Consider the following 7,537-nt stretch of genomic DNA (forward strand, 5'->3'; position numbering starts at 1 on the left):
GCAGGCGGACCACTTGAGCCCAGGCGTTTGAGACCAGCCTGGGCAACATGGCAAAACTGTATTTCTACAAAAAATACAAAAATTAGCCAGGTGTGGTGGTGCATGCCTGTAGTCTCAGCTACTCAAGAGGCTGAGGCGGGAGAATGGCTTCAGCCTGGAGGGTCAAGGCTGCAATGAGCCATGATCAGGCCACTGGACTCTAGCCTTGACAACAGAGTAAGACCCTGTCTCCAAAAAGAAAAAAACTAAAAGAACTGGAAACAACCTGAAAATGAATAAATTGTTGGGTATCTATACAATCAGATGCCAAACAGGAGAAAGTGACTGAACTTCAGATATGCCATGTGAAATATCTAAACAAGATACTTGAGCAGAAGCAAGCTGCAAAAGAACACATAGGGTATGATTCCATTATGTAACATTCAAGAAAAACTACACACTATGCTATATATACATTCCAGATTTTCATCCACAGCTCCTGGCTCAGAACTCCCATAGCTCTTGTTACCTTGTTACAGTCTTTTAAGTTATAATGTTGGAGGTGCTTTAGGCCTTAGGAAACAGAATCCCTCTCTGCCCTCCTGTCCTCCTTTTTCTTGCATGAAGGCAGGACTCTCATCTGACTGCGGGTCAAAGAGCCTCATTCCAGAAAGAGTCCTCCTGTCCCATACTCTGGAGGAAGGAAAGCTGCGGCACAGAGAGGCCAGGAAGAATCTGGGCAGGCCTTGTGTGAGATCATACTCTTTATCCAATCTTTTTTATTTTGTATGTGTGACAGAGTCTCGCTTTGTTGCCTGGAGTGCAGTGATGTGATCTCAGCTCACTGCAACCTCTGCCTCCCGGGTTCCAGCAATCCTCCTGCCGCAGCCTCCCAAGTAGCCAGGATTACAGGCATGTGCCACCACGCTTGACTAATTTTTTTTGTTTGTTTGTTTGTTTTGTTTTGTTTTGTTTTTGAGACGGAGTTTCACTCTTGTTACCCAGGCTGGAGTGCAATGGCGCGATCTCGGCTCACCGCAACCTCTGCCGCCTGGGTTCGGGCAATTATCCTGCCTCAACCTCCTGAGTAGCTGGGATTACAGGCATGCACCACCATGCCCAGCTAATGTTTTGTATTTTTAGCAGAGATGGGGTTTCACCATGTTGACCAGGGTGGTCTCGATCTCTTGACCTTGTGATCCACCCGCCTCGGCCTCCCAAAGTGCTGGGATTACAGGCTTGAACCACCGCACCCGGCTTAATTTTTTTGTATTTTTAGTAGAGTCAGGATTTCACCCTGTCAGTCAGGCTGGTCTTGAACTCCTGACCTCAGGTGATCCACTTGCCTCAGCCTCCCAAAGTGCTGGGATTACAGGCATGAGCCACCGCACCTGGACCTCTTTGTCCAATCATTTATACATAGTTATCAGTCATGCCTATGTAATGAACTCATTTTAAAAACCTGAAAGGACGAGATTCACAGAGCTTCCAGATAGCTGAACATGTGGAAGCCCCTGGAGGGTGGTGCAGCAAAGGAGCCCATGGAAGTTCTGCACCCCTTCCCCAATACCTTGCCTTACACATCTCTCCATCTTTATTGTTTATAACATCCTTCATAATAAACTGGCAAACTGTTTCCTTGAGTTCTGTGAATTGCTCCAGCAAATTAATTGAACCCAAAGTGGGAGTCTTGGGAACCAGAACTTGAAGCCAGTCTGTCAGAAGTTCCGGAGGCCCGGATTTGCAACTGGTGTCAGGGCCGTGTGGGGGCAGTCTTGCGGACTGAGCCCTCAACTCGTGGAATCTGACGCTGTCTCCAGGTAGACCGTGTTGGGACTGAATTGGAGGATGCCCAGCTGGTGTCTGTTGCAACTTTCTTGCTGGTGGGAAGATATCTCCACATATTTCAGGATCATAGAAGTCTTATTTATTGATTACTATTGTGTTGGTGTGAGAGCAGAGGAGAAACACTGTTTGAGAGAGTTTTTCCCTAATATATATATTTATATACATATAAAGTTGAAGATGTGCATACCTTAGATCCCAGCAATTTAACTGTAGGTATACACCCTAGAGAAACCATGTACCTGTATATCAAGAGACATATATAGGCTGGGCGTGGTGGCTCACGCCTGTAATCCCAGCACTTTGGGAGGCCGAGGCAAGCAGATCAAGACCTCAGGAGTTCGAGACCAGCCTGGCCAACATGGTGAAATCTCATCTGTCCTAAAAATACAAAAATTAGCCGGGCATAGTGACATGCGTCTGTAATCTCAGCTACTTAGAAAGCTGAGGCAGGAGAATTGCTTGAATATAGGAGGCAGAAGTTGCAGTGAGCCAAAATCATGCCATTGCACTCCAGCCTGGGCCACAGATCGAGACTCCATATCAAAAAAAAAAAAAAAAAAATTAGCCAGGCATGGTGGCACATGCCTGTAATCCCAGCTACCTGGGACGCTGAGGCAGGAGAATCACTGGAACCTGGGAGGTAGAGTTTGCAGTGAGCCGAGATAGCACCACTGCACTCCAGGCTGGGCAACAGAGTGAGATTCTAGCTCAAATAAATAAATAAAGTTTTTTCTTTTCTTCTCTTTTTCTTTTTTTTTTTTTAAGAGATGGGATCTCCCTTTGCTGCCCAGGCTGGTCTCAAACTCCTGACTTCAAGGAGTCCTCCCCGTTTGGCCTCTCAAAGTGCTGGGATTACAGGCGTGAGCCACTTCGCCTTGCCTCATCGAATTTTAACTTACGTTTCTCTGACTAATGTGAGAATTTGAACACTTCCTTAAATGGTTGCAAGCCATTACAAGTTTTTTACGATTTTATGTTTATACCTGCCTTTAATTTACAATTTGATTTTTAAAATCTATGTAAGGCTAGTCAAGGGAAACAGAGGGAGCAGAGAAGGAACAAAGAAATCTATAACTGGCTGTGATCAATTTGTTGTAAACACCATTGCACTCAGACCAGCCTCAATTTGATCAAATTTTTTATTCTGTTTGCTCTAAGTGGGGAGCATTGATTATTATCACTCAGTGATAAGACTGATGGGTTACTAGGGAATTAATCTGCACTGGGAAAATTTTACTCCATGGGTCATTTCTCTTAGTTCGAGTAGTCCAAGTATATTTCAGAAGTTCTAGTCTCATTAGCTAATCTTTGAAAACAAGGTTCTTGTTTGAGTAAGTATAGAAAATGCTGTATATCATAAACCTGCCTTATAAAATCCCAGCACGTGTCAGCATCATGAGGCCTCTAAGCTTCTAAGAAGTCCTTCAACAAACAAGTCTGTTCAACTTTGCTTCACCTGGCACTTCCCAAACTTGTCTGACTTCTTTCATGTACACTTGCTGTAATGCCTGTTGACTGGTTCATCCTACAAAATTAGGAGTGCCTTCTCACAATAGCTTTGTAAACTAAATAGGATATTTCTTGCCAAATTTACTTTAAACATAAATGTACTGTTGTTTAAGAAAATCATACTAGACAGGCTAGCCATGGTAGCGTACATACGTAATAACAGCACTTTGGGAGGACAAGGCAGGAGAACAACCTGAAGCCAGGAGTTTGAGACCACCCTGGGCAACACAGTGAGACCCCATCTCTATTAAAAAAACAAAAATTAGCTGGGCATGGTGGCACATGCCTGTAGTCTTAGCTAATCAAGAGGCTAAGGTGGGAGAATTGCTTGAGCCCAGGAGTTTGAGGCTGCAGCAAGCTATGATCACACCACTTCACTCCAGCCTGGGCAACAGAAGGAGACCCTGTATATAAAAAATTTTTTTTTAAATAGGCCGGGTGCAGTGGCTCACGCCTGTAATTCCAGCACTTTGGGAGGCTGAGGCAGACGGATCAGCTGAGGTCAGGAGTTCGAGATCAGCCTGGCCAACTTGGCAAAACCCCATCTCTGCTAAAAATACAAAAAATTAGCTAGCATGGTGGCAGGCGCCTGTAATTCCAACTACTCAGGAGGCTGAGGCAGGAAAATCACTTGAACCTGGGAGGCAGAGGTTGCAGTGAGCTGAGATGGCACCACTGCACACTCTCCAGTCTGGGTGACAGAGCAAGACTCTTGTCTCAATAAATAAATAAATAAATATTTAAAAAAAAAATCTTACCGGCTAAATTTGGAAAAGGCCATTTTGTTACAATAATATAGGCCATATTACAGCTAGCCTTTCCTGTTACCATTTTTTTTTTTTTTTTTTTGAGACGGAGTCTCGCTGTGTCACCCAGGCTGTAGTGTAGTGGTGCAATCTCAACTCACTGCAGCCTCCGCCTCCTGGGTTCAAGCAATTCTCCCTGCCTCAGCCTCCCAAGTAGCTGGGATTACAGGCACCCACCAACACGCCCAGCTAATTTTTGTATTTTTAGTAGAGACAGAGTTTCACCATGTTGGCCAGGCTGGTCTTGAACTCCTTACCTCAGGTGATCTGCCAGCCTCAGCCTTTCAAAGTGCTGGGATTACAGGCGTGAGCCACTGCACCCATCCACCATTATTCTTAAAAATAGAGATTATATTATTAATAATAACATATGTCCTATATAACAAATTACCCCAAAGTTTAGTGATTTAAAAAACAATAAACTCATCTCACAGTTTTTTGTGGGTCAGGAATTCAAGAGTGACTTGCCTGGGCAGTTCTGACTTGAGTTTTTCAGGAAGTTGCAGTCAATATATCAGCTAGGGCTGTGATCATCTGAAGGGGCTGTAGGGTAGGTTTCCTGCCCTCTTACAGTGGCAAGCTGGTATTGGCTGTGGTCAGTAGGCCTCAGTTCCTTTGCATGTGGATCTCTCCCAGGGCTACTTATTATCCTTAAAAGTGAGTAACTCAAGAGAGCAAGGCAAAGGAGGCCGTGTCTTTGATGACTTAGTCTTAGTAGTCACATACTGTCACTTCTGGATTATTCTATTGATCCCTCAGTCAGCCTTTATTTAACATGGGACAGGACGACACAAAGGCATGATTATCACCAAGTGAGGACCATTGGGGGCCACCTTGGAAACGGGCTGTCATAGAGATCTTGAACTACTTTGAAAACACTTATTTCCTTTTCACTTCAGTCTCTGACACAGTAACCTGGAAATTAACATTTATGTACAACTGAAAAGAGCCTGGTGTGGTGGCTCACACCTGTAATCCCAATTCTTTGGGAGGCCAAGGTGGGTGGATCACTTGAGTTAGGTGGATCACTTGAGGTTGGGAGTTTGAGACCAGCCTGGCCAACATAGCAAAACCCCATCTCTACTAAAAATACAAAAATTAGCCAGGTGTGGTGGCATGTGCCTGTAATCCCAGCTATTCAGGAGGCTGAAGCAGGAGAATCGCTTGAAGCTGGGAGACAGGGGTTGTAATGGCCAAGATCGCACCACTGCACTCTGGTCCGGGAGACCAAGCAAGATTCCATTTCAAAAAAATAAAAGACAGATATTACAAGGTCTCTTAAATATTCTTGGTGATCTACTTTTGTCTAAGAATTTTTATTGTTTTGTACAGATGGGGTCTTGCTTAGTTACCCAGCCTGGTCTCGAACTTCTGGCCTCAAGAGATCCTTCTGCCTCAGCCTCTGAAACCACCTTTGCAAAATCATGACTGAGACAGTGAAAGAGATCTAATTTAACCAACTCCATCTTGCTTCTAACCTTCAAGCTGTCCTTGTTCATTCCTGGGTGTAGGCTGAACTAACTTTGAGAGAAACTTAGTTTAGTTTAAACAAAGATGGTAACAGCCCTTTCCCAAAGCAGACCTCCTTGCCTGGGCACTACATTGCCTTTGTAGAACTAATATTAGCCACAACATTAGAAATACGGTTTAGGGGTCATGCAGCTGGAGGCTACAAGATTCTGACCCTCCCTAAACTGCTCCTAAGATCAATGCTTGAGATATTTTGCAGACCCTGCAAATGGTGGATCGGCTGGCACCACCCAGATCAATAAACTGGCTCATCTGATCTTGTGCCCACCCCCCCTCACCCAGGAACTGACTCAACACAAGAAGAGAGCTTCCACTCTCTACAAATTCATCCCTGACCAATTAGCACCCCTGGCTCACTGGCTTCCCCCAACCTGCCAAGTTATCCTTAAAAACTCTGCTCCCCAAATGCTAGGGGAAGCTGATTTGAATAATAATAAAAGTCTAGTCTCCCTCACAACGGGCTTTGTATAAATTACTCTTTCTCTATGGCAATACCCTTGTCTTGATGAGTGGGCTCTATCTAGGCAGCAGGCAAGGTGAACCCCTTGGGTAGTTTGGGTCACATTTCCCAAAGTGTTAAAATTACAGGCATAAGCCACGGTGCTTAGCCTCTAAAAATTTGTTGAAGCTCTGTCTTTTCGTTGTTGTTGTTAATAACATTTTTATTTAATAAGAGAAGGATAAAGATTTTCACGGATGAAAGTTAACCAAATGAATGTAAAAAAAAAAAAAAAGAGAGAGAAGGAGTCTTGCTATGTTAGCTGGGCTGGTCTCAAACTCCTGGCCTCAAGCAATCCTCCCAAAGTGCTGGGATTAGAGGTGTGAGCCACTACACCCAGCCTGAAACTCTGTCTTGATTATATCTTGAAAGAAGACACGGCTGGGCGAGGTGGCTCAGGCCTGTAATCTCAGCACTTTAGGAGACCAAGGCGGGCAAATTACGAGGTCAGGAGATCAAGGACCGTCCTGGCTGACATGGCATAACCCCATCTCTACTAAAACTACAAAAATTAGCAGGGCTTGGTGTAGTAGCCTGTAGTCCCAGCTACTCAAGAGGTTGAGGCAGGAGAACCACTTGAACCCAGGTGGCAGAGGTTGCAGTGAGCCAAGATGGCGTCACTGCACTCCAGCGTGGTGACACAGCGAGACTTAAGTTCTATTCCATATTTGGGCAAGTGTAAACTGTTTTTCAAGCTTGTGGTTGAAGAAGCAAAATAAATAAATAAATAAACCAAAACAACCACAAAAAAGAACTCTACTAAAGTCTTTGCATGCAAGTTACATGCAAAACAGAACACAAAAGAAGCTCCAGTAATCTCAACACTGGGAGGCTGAGATAGGAGAATTGCCTGGGCCTGGGAGTTCAAGATCAGTCTGGGCAACATGGCAAGACCCTATCTGTATAAAAAATAATAAAGGCGGGGCACGGTGGCTCATGCCTGCAATCCCAGCACTTTGGGAGCCAAGGAAGGTGGATCATGAGGTCAGGAGATCAAGACCATCCTGGCTAACATGGTGAAACCTTGTCTCTACTAAAAGTACAAAATAATCAGCTGGGCATGGTGGCACACACCTGTAGTCCCAGCTACTCAGGAGGCTGAGGCAGGAGAATCATTTGAACTCAGGAGGCGGAGGTTGCAGTGAGCCGAGATTGTGCCATTGCACTCTAGCCTGGGTGACAGAGCGAGACTCCTTCTCAAGAACAAATAAGGCCAGGTGCAGTGGCTCATGCCTATAATCCCAACACTTTGGGAGGTCGAGGTGGGTGGATCACTTGAGACCAGGAGTTCAAGACCAGCTTGGCCAACATGGTGAAACCTCATCTATATAAAAAAATAAATAAATAAAAGAAAAAAAAAGAACAA

At 44.7% G+C, this 7,537-nt stretch overlaps 1 long non-coding RNA gene across 1 annotated transcript in view; it reads right to left on the reverse strand.

Moving 5' to 3' along the window:
• Nucleotides 1-951: 951 nt before the first annotated feature.
• Nucleotides 952-7,537, reverse strand: part of LOC116529624 — an 11,035-nt gene continuing 4,449 nt past the window's right edge. Inside the window, exon 2 of the long non-coding RNA XR_004259568.1 lies at nt 952-1,021. This is a non-coding gene — a long non-coding RNA (uncharacterized LOC116529624). The remainder of the gene's footprint in view (nt 1,022-7,537) is intronic.

The sequence above is a fragment of the Sapajus apella genome, unplaced genomic scaffold (genome assembly GCF_009761245.1).
Source record: "Sapajus apella isolate SASKATOON/1434 unplaced genomic scaffold, GSC_monkey_1.0 scaffold62, whole genome shotgun sequence".
Classification (NCBI taxonomy): domain Eukaryota; kingdom Metazoa; phylum Chordata; class Mammalia; order Primates; family Cebidae; genus Sapajus; species Sapajus apella.